At 42.3% G+C, this 18,787-nt stretch overlaps 1 protein-coding gene across 2 annotated transcripts in view; it reads right to left on the bottom strand.

Moving 5' to 3' along the window:
- The window catches only part of RANBP17 (RAN binding protein 17), a 316,163-nt gene that overhangs the window by 6,222 nt on the left and 291,154 nt on the right, over positions 1-18,787 (bottom strand). The gene's annotated exons all lie outside the window — the stretch shown is intronic.

The raw sequence follows: 18,787 nt of genomic DNA, 5'->3' as shown, positions 1-18,787 counted from the left end.
CACCAGGCAAAAGCCCAGCTCACCTTTCTTTATGCCTCTCATTTCACCAAAGACGCCAAGCTGTGGAGGGGCAATATCTCTCCATGACTCCTCTCAGACAAGAGGGAGAAATGGGGCACATGCCAGGTAATGCCGGGAGTCACGTTTCCTGCTGGCTCAGGCTGTTAAAGTCTTCTCATTCACTCCTCATACACTAATTCACTCATTTACTCACTTCACTCCTACATTTCATACTCATCCGTTTTCTTAAGTTCCAATTCTTCAAGACACCTGGGAGGCGGTAAGAGAACACAGGCATCTACCACAACCTCCATCCCTGAGGAGCTAAAAACTCCCTGGGGCAGGCTGCTCAGCACAGAGATAACAGGCACTAGGCTGGGCTAAGTTGCTGTGGGCATGCAGTGGAAAGAGGGATGCTTCTGGGTCCCTGAGAATCAGGGAAGGCTCCACAGGGAAGGTCATGTTTATGGAGTTCACCATAAATGTGTTCTAAGCAGAGACAGTGGCAAAAAAGGAGGCTGGGAAAGAACACAGTGGGTTCTACAGTGGTGAGGAATGCAGTGTGGCAGAAGAGAGGCGGGCCAGAAGCAAGACCCCAGTGTAGGCTGGAAGACCGCGATGAAGAATCTGGCAGTGGGAGCCAATGATGGGTTTGCAGCAAAAGAGAGACATGCTCAGATTTGTACTTAAGAAATCTCTCTCTGGGGACATTTGGAACGTGTACTGTGCAGGTGACAGTCAAGGAGGGAGACCAGAGATGAGGCTGCTGCAACAGTCCAGGCAAAGAGCAGTGAAGCCAGCTGTGGCCATCCACATGGAGCTGATGCTACAGTTTCTGCTTCTTGCACTCTTTACCTCCCATCTCTAGCCCTTCCTGTTTTCACCACTTCAGAGCTCCTTTCCTCAAAGGAGGGCAGGGGAAAATGGCAATTACGTGGCAAAGTCTACTACACACACCACCCTGACTAGGCTTTGGTGACATTTGGCTTTGTCCTCTAGCATCTTTGCAATCCAATTTACCCTGTTCTCAGGCAAGTCACTGACCCTTTCTCTCTGTGTCTCAGTTTCATTAGCTATAAAGAGGGAAATGATAACCCAGTACAAGGAAGCTCAGAGAATCAAATGAGACGGTGGATACAAAAAGTGCTTCAAAAAGTGTTATAAACATTTAAGGTATATAAAAGCAACAGTAATGCGCTTAAACATCTTCCATTTCACACATCATCACCATCCTAACAGCTAGGCTGGTTGCAAATGAAATCTGCCAGGTTCACATTTACTGTACGTCCAGTGTCTCTGGGGAGAGACCAGGTCTTAAGCCTGGCATGTTGAACATCATTTGCAGATCACGTGTTTCCATGTACAATTTAACAAGCCACCCAAAGTCATAGAGCCACAAATTAAATTAGTCTGACAAGCAAAACTAACAGGTCCATGGAGACAGCCTAAAATATTATGGGTTTCACAATCTGAAGGCAGAATGGATATTTTAATGGAAAAGATTAAAGTTAGAGGCACCAAAGTCCTCCACTAACTGACAAAGCACGCTGAAGTGATGTGCCAATTACTTTATACGGTTCTCTCGTGGATTCATTTGTCTGAATGCATGTATTTACGCCTGTAATAAGTAAGGGGATGTTTGAATAAAATACTTTTCTAAAAATAAAGTTGGCTAAAATGGATGATTTTTTTCTTTTTCTCTTTTACTCTTCCGGAAAAATGGAAATTAGTGAGCAAATCCGTTCAAAGGGTATTGACGTGGCAACTCATTTCCAGAGTTCTTGTTTCTAACACTCCTAGAGGATATGGGGAAACAGTTCAATCAGTATGGTAAGTCCCTTTGGAGAAAGTCCCCCACCCATATGGAAGAATACTGGGTGAAATGCCTAAGTACAGAATCCTGTTGCAGGTAATGTGAAATCTCTGGCGGTTATCGATGCGAACAAGTCAAGACTGAAAGGAGAGAGCCCTTGGCAACTCTGCAGTGGCCCGCCCCAGCCTGCACTGAGTCACAAAGCGCTATCAGCGTTCAGTATAAGGAATTCCCCCAACCTCTGCTCACTTCCTGCACTGTTACAGGCATGGCTGGAATGGCCATTTCAAATTTGCCCAACCCAGGCTACAGTTTCCAGAGCCTACGTCCAAAAACACACACATTACCCACTGTATTATCCTAAGCAGTTATTCTGCCCAACCAGGGAATGGACCACTTGGGAAGGGGAGTCATGAGGCTTAGTCCGCTTAGGAAAACCAGACACCACACTGTCTCAGGTGGTGCTTCCTTGTTCTCCTTCCTCCTTCCCAAAGGGCTTTGGCATGAGTTTGTAGAAAATTTCTCTCAGTGAAGCAAAACCAACATGGTTTGACAGGGACAGACTTTGGAGCCAGTCAGAACTAAGGCCAAATCGGGCCCCGCCACTTACGTAACCTGGGACGCTGGGCAAGTTGTTTCACTTCTCTGAGCCTTTACTTCTTTACCTATAAAGTGAAGGATTATGGCAACTACTTTGAAGGGCTGCTGTGAGGACTGACTTCTTCCCCAGGCACTCAAATCCTTACTAGCGTTCCTTTTCTCCAACTATGGTTACCCTGCCTGATCTGGCCCAGCGGAATCTCATGGCTCCAGGAAGCACCCCATTTCACGTCTTGCTTATGGACAGATAAACGAGATTATATTCTCACTATCAGCTACCCTCACTGGGAGCTGCAATAAGCAAACAAACAAACAAGCAAAAAAACCCTAAAATAGAAAACAGTCCAAAAATCAGTCCTATGTGGTCTGCCACATGTATTAGTATGGATTTTGAATGACAGTGTTTCTGTTGTTCTGAAATCTTGTAGTCTTCTAAATAAAACATGAAGCTATGCTACAAATATCTGATCTGGAAAAATAAGACAAAGCAATGCTGTGCTACACGGATCTCTGTTCGCTCCTCAGCTCCGCTCCTATGTTTCTACCCTAAAATGGCATGTAAAGCGCAAGCACAAAGCACAGTGGACCTTCCTACTCAAATGTGCTGGGTCACTCTTCCCCTACAGCAAGGTGGTAAGTACATGCTCTCTCACTTCAGATGCTTCCTGTTCTATCTTCTACCTATGCAGAATAAGCGAAGATGTGGCTTGTGCTGGATGCTTTACTGCTACACGGTGAGTATGTACTCTTTCTAAGGAGGCTGGAGGCTCAGTGGGTCTAGAAGCTGAGTGGAGAAGGATGGCTGGAGAGGTGTGGCTTGAGTGTGTACAGGGTGAGGACTGCAATGGGGTGGGGTCGGGAGAGTGGTCTGCAAACTTCTGCGGGGCTGGGACCATGGGGGACTTTTCTCTGTATCCCTGGTGCTTAGTAATGGCATCTGGCACCTATCAGAGGCTCAGGAAATAGCTACTGGATGACAGAATGAATACATAAATGAATAAATGAATGAATGGGAAAGGATGAGTGAAATATCAACTAAAGCATAACGAGCTAAAGAGCCGAAAGGGGACTGTACAGAAAACAGAGAAGTTCTGGCCTCAGTCTATGGCTACAACCTGAAATGGGTAAATATGTAAATTAATACATTGTTCATTTCCAAGGATCCTGCTTTTGTGTGCAGAGCCTGAGAACTCTTCTAAGCCACGGTTGCCTCTCTAGCCAGCAGCTGCCGGGAAGAGCTCTCTAGGGCCTTTCAGGTCACCAAGGCCAAAGGCTGAGGCACCATCTTTTCTAATGACAAGCACTTCCACCTAAGAGTAAGCTGTGCCTGATGAGTTTTCTCACTGCCCAGCAGGGAATGACACGTTTACGGAGAGCCCTTGGGTGCTCAGCACCCTGTTAGGCACACACTGTCTGGAACTCTCAGCTAACCCTGAGGTAGATATTATCCCCATTTCATAGACTAAGGATCTGAAGTGCTGAGCAAGTCAGTCACTTGCTCAAGGCATCACAGCCACCAGCTACCACGATGTGAAGTGGAACCAGGACATGTGCACAGGCCCGCCTGAGTCCGGAGGCTGTTGCCTGAGGGTGAGGACCAGGACTGCCGCAGCGGTGGTTGAGGCACAGTGTGTCTGGCCCTCACTGTAGACTTCTAGCGGATTCATGGTGTGAAAGGAAAGGCTCGTTTCTGGGCGTGGCTCACGCTTCCACCTGCAGTGAGCCTCCCAGCTATGCTGCCCATGTGTATCTCCTCTGTTCGGCCACTCTGCCACCTGATCAAGAGTCGGGCAGCTACTGAAATCCCTGTGATTGGAATCCAGGGCAGAGGTTCCTGGTGAGTTTGCAGCAGACCTTCTTGCCTCCCACCTACAGCTTTTATAAATTTGGTTAACATATTTTCAGCCTCCCAAGATGAACAGCAGTAGACATAATTAATAGATTGTCTCTGGAACACGGTCCACTGAACCCACTGGTTTCCCTCCCACCAAAAGTATATGGCAATTTAAATTAACATAATAGAAAACATTAGTAAATTAAGCTAATTTTCTTCGAGTTACAATACTCCCTATAAAGTGAGCACTTTTCATTGTTCATGTTCTTCGAACATATTGATTAATAAAACTAAAAAATATTCCACAAAGTCTAAGAAATAGGTGAAAAAAAATTCAGACTTCTCCCTTCTGCTCCCCATCTGATTCAGAAAGACAAAACTGAATCTGAAGTGATGATATGAACTCTGATCTATGGGGATCAAATCCTTAACATATTTAGGGAACTTCAGCTCTTCTCTCTCTATCCTGGCCTCTTTGCTCAGGGCTGAATGACCTTTTAGCTACACTGCAACTTTGCTCCCTGTTGACCAGGGAAATGGAAAATGGGAATGGGGCAAGAGTAATCTGTCTTCTCCAAAAGGTGGTGGAAGGAGGGGCTGAGAAGGAGGCTTTGGTTTATATAAAAGAAGGATGGACCAAAGAAGAGATGAGAGACCAAAGACAAAGCGTCCCTGTACCTAGATCCAGACAGAGGTGGGGAGAGGAGGACAAAGCAAGGATGATCAGGGCTGTGCCCAAGAGGGTGTGTCTGCGGAATGGGGTGCCTTAATCTGCTTGGGCCCTCAATGAGAAGAGGGGGTAGGATACACAATTATAGGTACTGCTGACCAAGCTAGATCGCCTATGATTTTGATGCAATGAGTTGCTGATGTTTTGAGAACAACCGATAAATGCACCAAACACTTGAGAGATGCTTCTGAGTCTCAAGAATCCTCTGGCACCCGTAACTGGCTTTTCAGAAGGCCAGTTAGGAGAGGAGGAGGAAGGCTGGCCCTAGCAACAGCAATAAAAACAACAAAACAAAAACGATAGTGTAGTAGAGCCTGAAAAAGCAGAGAAACCTTCTACCCATCTCCACAGCAATTTCTCCAGAGCCCCATGCCCTGGTTGAAGATCTATGACCTGGAAGAATCTGAGTGCTGCCAAAGGAGGAAAAGCTTCCAGATTTTCAGTGCTTGTGGAAGTAAGCGAGTTGCTGTCATTACCAAGCGCTGTTCTTAGGCCACGTGCATAGCAAATATTGAAATGTGATCCTCCTCAAATTAGATACTGGTCATCTTTGGGGAAAAGGAATCAATTGTTTCTTTGTCTGCTGTCTAGCAACGTGGTATTAGTGGAATGTTATGAAAAATGAAAGTAATGGACAAATAAGCAAGTATTTTTCTGCCTGGACTAAGCCCCACCACCTAAGTTATATTAAATCTTTTAGTATCTGTACATATTAAGCACATTCCTAAGTTCTCATCGTGTCTGCAAGTCTCGTAACAGAAGCAACTATTTAGCACTTTAAATCAAAAAAAAAATCAAATGAAATGCATGAGGTGAGCCTCTTTTTAGAAGAAACAAGATTGCAATCAATTACAGGTGACCCATTCTCCTCTGAAAAGTCATTTGGGAGTCCTGCCTCTTGGCCTTTGTACAATGCTAAGTTTGCTTTAAAGAAAAAAAAAAAAAAGGCAAAAAAACTTCTTACCAATAAAGGTACTGCAGGACTGGTTAACTCAGCTGGCTTTGGCCATATATTAGCATTGCACGGTTCCACATCTAAACTTAAGAGCACCCTCCTCTTCCACCCACTCCTTACAAAAAGTTAAGGGAGAAAAAGTTTTCCTCCAAGTGATAAATTGCCTAGAATATTTAAAAACCCTTCCATCCACTGTAAAATCTAAGGAAATACACAACCTAGTGTTGCTGCTGTTTCAATTTTCTCCATTACCAACATTACCCCTAGTTCTCAAAACATTCATTTTAATCATAGTTTATTGGGGAAAGAATTACCTGCCAGTCTCATAGCTTATAATAAAGAAGATAAAGTTGGAATGAAACTTCAGAATTAATTAATTGAGAGTACTGCACGTGATGTGTCTATTCTGAATGTTACAGCGCACATCACAATGAAAAGTTTTATTTTCCATGGTTGAAATAAATTACAATAAATAATTCATTTCAATGGCAGAGATGTACTGGAAAGCAGTAGCAACAAAATTGACTGCACTACCCTGTGAGTCTCATTCTTGAATCTTCATTATCCACTTGAAACTTTTTACGAGTAGTAACTCATATTTCAAGTGGCTGCAGATCTCATAAAGCAGCTTGCTGCATTAAAAGAAAACCAGAAAACCTGGGGTACTGGGAGGCTGAAGGATTTGCCACTCAGCACTATTTGGGAAACTCTTTCTCACTCTTCTCTGGCCAACATCAAACGGAACAGTATTCGATTTGATGTAAAAATTAAGCATCGCTTGTCAAAAACATTATCTAAATTTCCTGTAGGAATATTGGGAAAACTTGTATGTAAAGGAATGGCTTTCAACGCCAAAGCCATTTTCCTCTCATTTTTTTCAAGTGACACTGTTATTTCTAGTTCATGGTATACTGCCCAAATGACTGCCATACAATCAGGTTCTAGAACCTCAAATGTCCTACACTAGCCTCTGGGGGCCCCAAATTAGAAAATGTGTGTAAGCTCAAGAGAGACTAACAAAGGCATATGTGCTACGTTTTCTGTCTAAAAAAATCAGCCTATCCACACAGGATAGCTAATATTTAATTTGAATCTTAAAAGACACATACAGCATCACTGGGAAAGGATACATTAGGAAGAGAAAATAAAATGAGAAAAGGCACAGGGGACAGGGCTTGGCATATATGAGGAATAATCAGCCTCTGTATAGGAGGCTTTTAAGAGAGACCTTCTTTTGAGTGGAAAGGAGTAGAGCTGAGGGTGAGGAGAAGACTGGGCTGAGTCCAGGCTATAAAAGGTCTTTCATGTCAGGCTGAATGCAGAAATGAGTTCGGGCCAGTACACAAAGGGTAGCCTTCAAAGGACTTCTGAATAATGATGAGATCGGTGATTTAGAACAAAACTTATGGGAAACTGCAGAATGGCAATGACGGGTAGGTACTGGAGGCAAGGCAACATGTTTAGGTACTACTGCACAAGTCCAGAGGAGAAATGATGAGGGCCTCCGCAAGGCTGTGGTAGCAGAGACAGAGGGAAATGGTCAGAATCCTTGACTGCGTATCCCATTTTCTTCCCAGTTAAAGAAATCTTTCGAAGAACAACCACCTGATACTGAAGCTACAGGTAAATTCAGAGCTTTAAGGACATGGCCTCAACTTCAAGACTGCCAATGAGAGAAGGGGCTGGATGCTAGGCGGCCCCAGCAGTGCTGCACGTGGTGGAGGGCGGCTGCCGTCTAGCAGGCCCACAGTCCCAGTGAGCTCGGGGGATAAGGAGCAGTGAAATGAACCCCACCCAGCGTACATATACATGCATGACAGAGGCGACTACAAGCACATGTTTATATTAAATATTCAGTGATAAAGTAAACTCTAACTGAGGCCATTCAGAATCAAGGAAGGGAGCGGGAAACAGCATGCTACTTTATTGAACAGTCATCACAACATTTCGCAATGAATATCATATTTCACAACAGAACAACATAAGGCATAATGGCATGGGGGCATCTCATGCGGTCCTCAGAGCAGAGTGCGGTGAATATTGTATTTCATAATAAACATATTATCCTTACAGTAGGAGGTTCAAAGTTTCACTGCCTATCATCTGTCACTATATTCTCCCTGACTTCCCGACGGGATTTGGTTAGATGGACCTAAAAATCTTCATAACCAACAGAGGAGGATTATTTTACTTATCATGTCCGAATGATTTTGTGTGAGGAGAAAAAAATATTTTTTGGAAAATTCACTCGGCCCTCAGAAGCACTTTCCATTAAAGAGCAGTCTCGAGTTTAACCACAGAGGATGGCATGCTGCCTTTCAGATTTGAGCGTTTTTATTTATAGTTGTCTAAATGGCATAGAGAGTGCTGGCCAAGCGGTTGGGGAGATGATTCAAAGATGTTACTGAGATTTGGAAGCTCTCTCACCCTAATATTTACACAGGGAGCCTAAGGAATGATAGTGACCGAAAGTGCTGGGAATAGAACCTCGTTCCTTGATTTATTCAGACTTTACTGCCACCTACTTTGTGCCAGGCTCTGTGTTAGACCCTGAGGACATACCAATGAATGAGGCACAGTCCCAGCCCTCAAAGAACTCAAGTAGGGGAGGCAGTACACTGTTTACATGACAACACACTCTAGCAAGTGCCACAAACGGAAGCCTGCACAGGAGGCTCTGAGAGACCACAAGAGGCTGACTAACTCTGTCTAGGGGTGGGGGGCAGGCAGGGAAGGCTTCACAGGTGACACCTGGATCTGTTGTAGAGAACAAGCAAAGTCTGACAGGTAGTAAGGGAGGAAAAGGAGCAAGCAGGTGCCAAGGTTTGGAGAAGTGTCTGGGGAATGGCGAGCAGCTCTGTGGGACCTGAGAGGGTGCGCGGGGAGTGGTGGTGACGGAGGAGGCTGATGAGGTAGGCAGAGGCCCCGTCTTGTGAAGGGCCTCCTACTGCGTGCTAGAGAATGTGGGCTTTATCTTGGAGGAAATGGGGTACCATTTTAGTTGGGTGACTTCTTTTGGGCAGTGGCGTGGAAGGGCGAACGATTGGTATAACCATTCTCCACAGGGTCTGACCCTCTAGGAGGCTGAGCCATCTGAGTTCTCCCAAGAAGATGCAGCTTTTTTTCCTGTTCCTAGGATTCGGAGGCCGCAGACACAGGTTACTTGCTTGGCTCCTGTGCCTCAGTCAGGACATATCTCGGGCCCTGTCTTGCTGGCTCTGTTGCCAGTACCCTGAGAAATGGCACTGCCATTACTTCCCTCGGCCCACAGCGCGTAACTTAATAGTGTCCTCTGTCAGGAATGGTTCTCCTTCTCAGGAAGCTTTTTATTGATGTTCAACCTTCATCTTCCCTTTCTTAATATTATCCCATTACGCCAGTACTCCATTGTGCCATGCTAAGTAATTCCCTTTCCTCCTTGGCGTTTACATCTTCCAAGTATTTATAGACTTATCAAACGCCCCATTTAGTTGTCACTTAGGCAGGCTATACATATTTAGCTTCTTTAATCTGGCCCCATAAGCCAGCCCTTCCATTCTCCTAAATCACTTGAGTTACTTTTCTCCAGGTTTCTGTCAGTTTGTTTCCAGCCTCTCAGTAATGCAAGGGGCTCAGGAGAAAGATGGGGTTGGGGAGGGAGGGCTTGCTCCTTCTGTGGGATAAGAAGAGGCCATCATGTGCTGAGGGTGGAACTTCTCCCTTAAAGTACAGATTCCAAAACAGGCCAGGCTGCTAGAGAAGCTCTAAAGCCCTCTTGTTATCTACTTGTTTCACCTGCACACATTTCAAGTCAATAATACTCTATTATCAACTCTTACGTGCTAGGTGCACACACGTAACACATCCGTGATGAGTACCTACTATGTGTCAGGTACTGTGCTAGGGACTTCTCCTTCCTTCTTTTCTCCCTCCCTCTTCATTTCTTAGACTTATTCTTTGCTCAAAGAATTACTGAACTATGTGTCAGGCACTGTGGTACAGAATTGAATAAAATGTGGTCCCTGTGGCCTAAAAGAGCTCACGCAGCCTAAGTATTTATTAATCTCTTATTGCGTACCCATCAAGTTGTTTCCTTCCAATCTTAAGGGTCTCAGAGAAATCATCCCTAAATGCACTTAACTCTAATTGACGCTTTTAGTTCCCTGAGTGGAATTTCTTTGTCCCATCTAAAACAAGACGCCACATTAAGTATGGGGATTAACACAGAGCTCTTGCTTAGTGTTTTCTTTCTGGTGGGTCTCTTTGGGGCCTAAGAGATTTCTCTTCAGGCCTTGAGCTTCCCATTGCTCCTTCTTAGCATTCTATGTTCACACGACCTCAACTAAACATGCACTTCAATGTTTTTCTTTTCCATGATACCAATGTTCCAAGTTATGGGGTAACCGGCTGAGGGAGTGATGGAATGGGAGACATCTAGGTCTTGGTTAGTCTTGGGGAGTCTGGGCATGAGACCACAGGAGGGAGTAGTTCAGCCACCGGATCCCAGGGGCCAGTTCAAGTAATGTAAAGAACTCCCCCTGTTGAAGGGCTGCTAACCTCAAAGAGGTGAGGTAAGTATTCCAAGGACACAGGAAGTAGCATAACTGGTATGTCAAAACCAGGTATGTTGACTGTAAAATCTGTCAGCTCTGATTGTTCTAAGTAGAAAGTCCTCCACAAATAGAGAATTTGCAATTAAACAACTACGAAAGGAGGACAGAATTTCATCAGTCTGAAAGCACTTACGTCTGTATTTTCCTAAGCATGACAAGGGATACAAAATTAACACGCAAGAGTTCTTCTGGGTTGCAAAGCATACAAAGCAGCATTAACTCATGAAAGGTCAGAGGGTGAGGGAACCTTTACCTTGTTCCTCAAGTAGTGACTAGACTGCAACCAAATAAGAAGTCTTCCTTAACACACTATATGAGCTCACAGCTGCACGAATGGCTACTGCTAGTTAAAATTTCCAAGGGTCAAGACAAATGAATATGAAGGTGGAAGTCACATCTCCAGTACCTTAATATACTTTGGGAAAATTTCACATAATTTGCCCTTCAAGTACTACGTGAAAAATCAGTAATAACTGCGAAATGAATAAATCATGCCATCATTAAACCAACCCTCACTTTATCCTGTGCCATTCTTTCAAGAAACTCAAAGAGCTTCTTATACCATCCACAGTGCCACTAAGAGAAATGAAGGCAGGGGAACGCTGTCATTTATCTTGCTGTCTCCCTTGAATAGGGATGAACGGAGAAGAAGAAATGCCAGGAAGGAAGGGCAGGGTAAGGCCCTGGGGAGCCTTGGTATGGTAAGATCTAGAGACAAGAAAACTGTAAAATCTAGGGACAAGAAAGCCTTCGTTATATTCTAGGCACTGCTATTTAGTGGCTCTGTGTCTTTGAGCAAGTTATTTCGCCCTTCTGAACCTCTGCGTACTTTACCCATACAGGTACTGTGGGATTAAATGTGTTGATGTACCCATACTCTCAAGTTAAAAAAATATTCACATTGGCCCTGTCTACCCATCAGGGTTGTTGTGAGAGTCAGCAGAGACATAAGGTATGAAGACATTATACAAATGGGAAGAGTTATGGCATTTATTTTCATTCTTGCCATTGCAAGGTAATGCCTGGAGTATGCAGGAAGAATAAGAGAGAAAAAGTCAGTTTGGGCCCAAGAATAAAATCACGCCATGCCCCATCCAGTCCAGTGAGTGAGTGTGATATTAAGAATGCTTGTCACAGAAGGAACTCTAAGAAAGGCAGAACACATGGATGGGACCAGGTAGACATAAGTAATCCGGCTGAAGTCGTGGCAAAATCAAATCATCTTGTGAAATGAAGTCTTGGGCCTGGGATTTCCTGGACAGGATACTTTTCTCACATTTATAATTATGAACAGCGGGGATATGGACAAGGACAGGGACATCAAAAAGTGGTAGCTGCATATTGTTTTTCAAAGTGAAGGCTATTTACACATTGATTGAATACCTTCTCTGGGCTAGGTGAGTCTATACTCATTGGTTCACTGTGTCCTCACAACTTCCCTGAGTCAAGAATCCTTTGGCTAGGAGGACAGCAACTATCGCAGGCAAAACTTAGGCCTAAAAGGGGTGGCTTCAGGATCCCTACACTAGGCAGCATGGTCAGGCCTCTCAAGGGCTTAGAACCAACGGCAAGAACGCTGGTGGGATCCTTCTCAGTCTCCCTCTGTGGGCCTGCCTGGTCTCTCGAGATCCTTTTAGCACGTCTGCTGCTCTTTTCTCTCGCTGCAGACTGGCTACTTCTCTGAGCATATGGCAGGGAATGGCTGCCCCGTGGCTCTTGATTTTTCAAGTCTTCAATTCAGATGAGGCTGACCAGTATCTTTTAAATGCTAGTTTCTAAATCTAGGGAAGAAAATCCAGCTTAGGTCAAGTGTTTACCTCTTGTCCAATCAGTTCTCAAAGAAAGGGGCCCCTGGCTCAATCAAGGATTTATGAATGAATGAATGGTATGTGTCTCCCCTTGCTTATCCTCCATCTAGCCCATTTAAAAGTTGTACTGTATTTTGGTTAAGAGCATGCGTTCTGCTACTTACTAGCTGTATGGTATTGGGTAAGTTACCATCTTACTAGAGCTGCAATTACAGTATTTTGATCATAAAATGGAGATAAAAATACCTGCCCCACAGAGTAGTGAGACTTAAACAGAAATATATATATATATATATATATATATATATGTACACACACACACACACACTGGAATATATGTCTGTGTACATATATATAAAGCACTTGGCACACAAGCCTAGCATATAATAATTATTTCTACTTCTTTTTCATCATTATCATTCATCATAAAAATTCTGTTTGAACCTGAGATCGCCCTTTTATAGTGACTTCTTAGGTCCTAGCAACCCTACAGTAAATAAGGCTTCTGTTACAGGATGGAGGAAAAGTCTAGATCTTTAAGAAGGAGGTGTAAAGGTTCTTCCACTTTGGAGTGTAAGGATGTGGAAATACTCCTAACCCAATCTTTTCTGGTCAAGGTAGTCTGCTCCTTTGTGACACCCATGCAAGTTTAGGATCCTTCTGGTGAGCCCTGGGCTGGCTTGGATGTGACACAGGGAGGAGATCTCAGGTGTCATCTTCACATGTCACAGAAACACTGCTCAGAGTAGAAAGACTGAACTTTCTTGTGTGTTAAAACTTGGGAGTGCAAATGAAATCCCAAACGCCTTCCATTTGTGAAAAATGGATAAATGCTACTACCTGTGCTGTGTTAGCATGAAAAAGGCAGATGTCATCTACTGTGCTTTTTTTGAGAATTCTTAAAAGAACAAAAACAAAAATATCACTGAGAGTCAGCAGAAAAGAGTCGTCCTTTTAGAAGGCAGATTGTTAAACCCGTTCCCAGAGTTGGTGTCAGTATTTTATCTATGGATTAGAAATTTTCCTTGCAGAGGCTTTAAAAAAGAACGCATGAAAGTGAACTCTTTTTACCCTTAATTTGTAATGATAAATTAAGCTAACTGCGCCAATCACTATTAACGAAGAGGCTAAAAACCATCTTGTTTGCCACTTGCCATACCAGGTGAGAGACTGTTATAAAGCACGCCTAATTATCATTGGGCTAAACCTGTGTAAAACCGTGCGTTTTTTTCCTTATGAAGTGCTCTTTATCTGCTTTACACGAGTGCGAAGGAAAAGGTACGGCTGTTGTTTTTTACTACTCCTTTGCTATTCTGAGAACATTTGCTGCAGAGTAATAGCAAAACTGACTGTGCTAAACTGTAGATAAAAGAACAATGACGGACTGCAGTCACTTTAATTCATAAAGAAAACACTTGGAGCCCCTGGGAATGCCAAATCAAGCCACTGGCACCCAATGACTCTATGTTAAGTCGCAAACTACATCATACTTTTTAGTCTAAACACAAAGGCTAATGGACATCTAACTTATTTATTTCAAATTCTTCTTTATGAAGCGGGCTCTTTTTTTTTTTAGCTCCTTGGAAAACATTATAATTCCCCTATTCTATAAACACCCAAATATAATTGTAAAATGACATCATTCTGTTTTCATTTAATTACCCCTGAAATGCTTTCTATTTAATATTCATTACTCAAAAGGTAATTTAAAAGAGAAAGAGATGAGACTTATTCAAAAAGATGTACTGTCATTCATAGCAATAGTTATCTAATATACAGAAGTTAATAAAGCAGATTAATCTACAAGTCCCTTTAAGCCATTCTTGAGTTTTGAACAACTGCCTCTTTGACCTTTCACCTTCATGCTGTGCACCAGTAGCAGGTGCCAGCTGTACAGAAATTATGGCTGTGCATTTGAACGCAAAATCTTTTCTTGTTTTGCTTCTGACCAGCAGCTGACCCTGTAGGAGTGATTGTTTCTGGTGCCGGCCTAAAGGCTACATAAACCAGTAGCAGATAAACAAAAGGCTACATATACCAGCTGCCTCGCCTAAGGGTACCATCCTAGGCTGACACCTCCACTCCTTCTCCAGCGTCCCAAATTGCTCCTTGTCTGTTTCCATACATGCGTTTCGTCCTTGTTATTTTGTGTGAGGGGTGGGTATAGGAGAAAACCCCCAAAACAACAACAACAACAAAACCCATCCTTTCCCTCGAACTTGACTTTTGAGTATTTCATGTCAAACTGTGCCATTATGATGTTAATCCAGGCCTGATTTAGCAACTTTAATAAGAGGCTAAACCCTCTTATAATTAGATAATAAAATTTTATTATGTATTTTAATATTAAAAGTCTTAAAATCAAACTCTTCAAATCATATACTGGTACAGAACTAAGGTACTTAAATATCACAGCCCCAGAAAATGGGAGCCTGAAAAAGCAAACTGTGGCTAATTTTTCATTCTCAGAAATGTAAACATGGAATTCCTATGTGGTAGCAGTGAAAGCTCCAACACTCTTAATTATGTGCAGGGAAGAATGAATCTATTCAAGTATGAAGCACACTGTACCATTTCCAGCAACAGCATGAGATGGTTTTGACAGTTATTTCTTGGATACAAATTACACAAGTATAAAAACAATCCCCATAATGATTAAATGCAGTTATGTACATAGGAGAATACCAGTGCAAATGGTAACATATTTAAATGGTTTTCCTTCATTAAAAAAATTATATATGATATTAAACCATCAATCACTGCTGAGGCACAGGAGTTTAAATGTATTGTCACCGGTTGAAATAAATGACTTGGAGACCGAAATCTGGCTCACTCAATATGGTGTCTTTGCTGTTGCTTAGTCACCTAACTCTCTGCTGGTTTGGGCTACATCTGGTGGATTCCATCCCTTTCAATTAATAAGGCAAGTTACGCTATCAATGGATTACATCTTTAAACTGTGCTTAGAGGTAGAAAAACACATGTCCCAGTGGAAAAAAACAAACAAACAAACAGACCAAAAAAAACCCACCACAAACCTTCTCTGTTCTGTTAACCATTTGAAACAATATTTGAAGTACTTATTTCTTTCTTCATCCATGTTTAGAATAAAATTTTCTTATGGAATTTCAGCAGGGTTATTATAGAGTATATGACAATATAATCTTATCTTGGCATTATCATTTATTTTATCATGTATTAGTCTATGACCATGTTAGATTTGATACCTAAAGTCACTGCCTGTAGATTGCACTTTTAAAAATTAATTTTTTTGGTTTGTTTTGCAGACATTCATTGACCATCACAAGGTTTCAGGCTCTGCTAGGTGCTGGGACAAGTATCAAGATGGAGGTGATCTTTGGGGGAAAAAAGGTACTGTGTAAAGATAGGTGATAGGGTTATAACACTAATTTGATGATTTATAAATCAAGAATAGGTTTCTTTTTAAAAGGGTTTTGTTTTAAAATACCATTTTTTGTTACAGTTGAAACAGTCATTCAACAAATATCTCTATAACAAAAATGAAATCAAAATGGCAAAGATATGGAATATAACAAAGGATTTGGACAAGAATCATCCTTCTAAAGATGGAGAAATGATTTTATTATATCACAGATAAAAGCCATTTTAATTAAAAATTAGTGTTTTTCCATTTTTAAAATTATGTATTTTAACTTTCTAAGCTGATCTTTAGGGGTGGTGGTCACACATTGATCGTTCTTAAGAGTTTTACTCCCTTTTGGACTTTTGTTACCTGGCTATTAACTAGATACTTTTGTGCAGCCCTGGTCCTCTTAGATACTCTGATTTGATCCTTAGTAATTAGATCTCACACACACACACACACACTTGACCAAAGTGAGCTTTATTTCTGCCTCAAACAAATCTTATTATTTTGAAAATTAAAAAAAAAAATGTTTGGGAGATGTTAACTGAGTTTCATTGCCTGTTTACTGCACCCCTTCTGTATGCAAAGACACAACCCAAATGTGATAAAATGCCCTCTTTAAGTTTCATTAAAGACCTAAGTATAGAGTCATATGTAAAAGCAAAATAATGGCATCCTCTTAAAACAGCAAATTAAAAAAGTGTGCTTTAAGAATTATCAAAACATCAGAGACAAATAAAAATATCACTGTTGCAAGGCCACATGGGATGGCTATGAGAAATGCAAGATCTCATGCATTAAGAGATCTGAGTTCTGAAATTCTCTAAGAGTACAGAATACAGAGGTGGGAAACTGATAACCAGACATACAGTGCTGACCTGCAGAGTATTTTTATTTTAAATTTTCAATCAGTCGCCAACATTTACAAAACTGGATTTCTGGCTTCTCTCCGGGGGGAAATCTCAATATATCTGTCAACACTGGGTCTTACCACCTTACAGGGCAACAATTAGCTGAAGCCCTTTGGAGGCTGCCCCCTTTAGATAGGGATGTATACTGAACACAGATTGTCGTTCCTGTCTACCTCAGTCAAGTTTCCTACTTGGCTCTATAGGCACCTTAGTCTGTGGTACCTTACAAGAATGAAAAGGAGAAGGAGAGGGATGCTCAAAGGAGTCAGTTTCAGACTTGCCCATGTGAGAGGCCCTTAAGAAGGACCTTCAGTAGAGCTAATGGTACTCAGTAGTAGAAGCCTCTTTTAAAAAAGAGAAGCTGTTTACAATCAGAAAGAGGTGAAAAATGACATTCAACACTGATGAATCAGTGGTGAGAGTCAGGACAAAGCCTAGAGACGTGCAGGGTATGGGGGATGGATGCAAAGCACTTGTTGCTTCCCCAACTTCATTTCACAGCTTCTATATTGATTCTATCCTAGAAAAGTCAGGTTAGAGTAAACCTCAAGAGCTACCTCAGAGGAATTGAAGGATAGTCACAAAGGAACATCATGAGACAGTTATACTATTAGACTCTGACCTTCTCAAGGATACATGTCCTGCTAAATTTTATACCTTCAATGTCTGGCTACAGAATTAATGATTGGGTATGGGTGTAGAATAAGAGAGAGGAAGCACTGTTAGCTCTGTCAGTGATGGCGGGAGCCACAGGGCTTTTCTATACCAGCTGGCAAAGCAACCTCCCTCTCCCTTGCCCATTGCCTCTTTGGGTCACTGCCCATCTGTTTCATTCCGGCTGCAGCACAAAGCTGGGGTATAGGATGACTGCTCTAAATCATTCTACCTTAAGGATGGCCCCGGTGGGACTTACTGGAAGCTCAACTTGCCTCATTGTAAGTGCTCAAAACATACATACTACTTCAAATTAGCAGCCACCAACAAATTATAGCTTTGTGGTTAAGCATGTGAACGCTGGAGCTAAACACATCAAGGTAAAATTTTAGTCTTTCCGCTTATGGACTATATGATCTTATTGACCACTAGTAACTTGGGAAAGTTACTTAATCTTTTTTTTTTTTTTTTTTTTTTGCGGTACGCGGGCCTCTCACTGTTGTGGCCTCTCCCATTGCGGACCACAGGCTCCGGACGCGCAGGCTCAGCGGCCACGGCTCACGGGCCCAGCCGCTCCACGGCATGTGGGGTCTTCCCGGACCCGGGCACGAACCTGTGTCCCCTGCATCGGCAGGTGGACTCTCAACCACTGCACCACCAGGGAAGCCCCTACTTAATCTTTTTATGCCTTGGTTTCTATATCTGTAAAATGGTGCTCATAATACTACAGCTTCACAGAGATACTGTGGTGATTAAATCAGATTAAATGCGTATGAAAAAGCTTAAGCTACTGTCTGCAATATTTTGCCAGTATTATTTTTTTCCTAGAAATAAATACAAAATACATACATATGTTGCTGTGAAGAAGACCAAGACTGCAGCAGCATGTGCAAAAAACAATTCTATTATTCTTAGTTTTTACTTGCCATGTCTAATGACCTATCCCTGGCTTCCCTTTAAATCCATGTTATCCTCTGATCCAGTTGTGAATGTTCCTTCAGCATGTGTTTTTTACATCAATCTACTGCCATACTTTTGATAATAGCTGCAAATTAACCACACTGAGCTAGTGGGTCATGAGCATATTTTCTATTTAGGGTTCACTAGAAATGTCTATAATAACATTAGAAAGTCTGGTTAATTTTTTTAAGAGCATAAGAGACATGAATATATTTCATCTGCTAAAGTGTTTCCCACTGTGAGAGTCTTGCTGAGGTTCTATAGGCCAAAATCTCAACATCAGTTAAATATGTGACTGCACCTTCTCCTGCTTAGTACTATGGGACGGTATCTTAAGTAAGAAAGATGTCTTGTATAGTATGTCAAAATGTTGAGCAATATCCTTTCAATCTAAACACAGAAATGAAAAAAGAGCAGATGATTTCCCTTTTGCTGTAATTCACTTTGGGATGCATGTCACGAAGAGCACTGTACAAAAGCAATTTTCATTGACTGACTGACTGATTGAGGAAAAGGGTGAATGTTCTTTCCAGCTTACGTCC

The sequence above is a fragment of the Monodon monoceros genome, unplaced genomic scaffold (genome assembly GCF_005190385.1).
Source record: "Monodon monoceros isolate NGI ecotype Baffin Bay Population unplaced genomic scaffold, NGI_Narwhal_1 Super_Scaffold_12, whole genome shotgun sequence".
NCBI lineage: Eukaryota > Metazoa > Chordata > Mammalia > Artiodactyla > Monodontidae > Monodon > Monodon monoceros.
This window is presented reverse-complemented; position numbering and strand designations above follow the sequence as displayed.